Source organism: Palaemon carinicauda, chromosome 21 (genome assembly GCF_036898095.1).
Source record: "Palaemon carinicauda isolate YSFRI2023 chromosome 21, ASM3689809v2, whole genome shotgun sequence".
Lineage (NCBI taxonomy): Eukaryota > Metazoa > Arthropoda > Malacostraca > Decapoda > Palaemonidae > Palaemon > Palaemon carinicauda.
In genome coordinates this window covers 100,634,665-100,635,556 of record NC_090745.1, presented here as the reverse complement: position 1 = coordinate 100,635,556, position 892 = coordinate 100,634,665, and positions in this window count along the sequence as shown.

Here is an 892-nt window from a genome sequence, read left to right as displayed (position 1 = left end):
ATAGATCTTTCATATATAAACTATACAAAACCTGGTTGAACATAACGTAATCTTTGTGGATGAAGAAAATTCTACCCAAAAAGAGCTGTGACTATCAGCTATGATGTTTTGTTCACCATTGGAATTTAATAATGATTTGCAAAATTAGGAAAATGTAGAATTTAAAATTGAAAAAAATAAGCATTATAAAATGCGCTGTAAGATAGACGCTTACAATATGTAGGTGGTTATAAAGCTTGCAAGTTTCCTCAACGTGAATTCCTTGGGAATATATCAACGAAGGAAGATTGAACGTGGAAAACTACTGCAATCGAGCGAAGAATTTTCCAGTCATTTAAAAACTATGGGAAAACTAATTATCATCAGGGGGGAAAATATCCAAAACTTAGAAAACGCGTAACAGATAAAATGCTGATTTGATTATCAAGGTTTAAAAGCTATGCCATCACATTACCATAAGAAGTAATTAAAGCTTTTGTTATATATTGTGCATTTCTTGGAATTCGTGTTTTGAATAGGAATATTAGTTCATCAAGAAAACCGAAGAAAATTAAAATTCTCGGAACGTGATTAATAAAAGTAATTTGAATAATTATATGTGTATCATTATTCATTCTATCAGTATAAACTATTAAATGCTCGTCAAATTTCAGTTACCTAATCTGTAAAATATTTGTTTGGTTGTTTTAATGTTATAAAGTTACATATTTGTCATCTAACACATTTTCCTAATAAATCCAAATATAAAAACTAAAAAAGTTAAAGAAAAAACAAAAGATAAAGAATGTTTCTTTTATTTTCATGATCCTCAGTGAACTTTCCACTCGGGAGGGTCGTGGGCGTTGTACAAGTCATATGACTTTATCTCTCTGGAATGAGGCCCCGCCACATC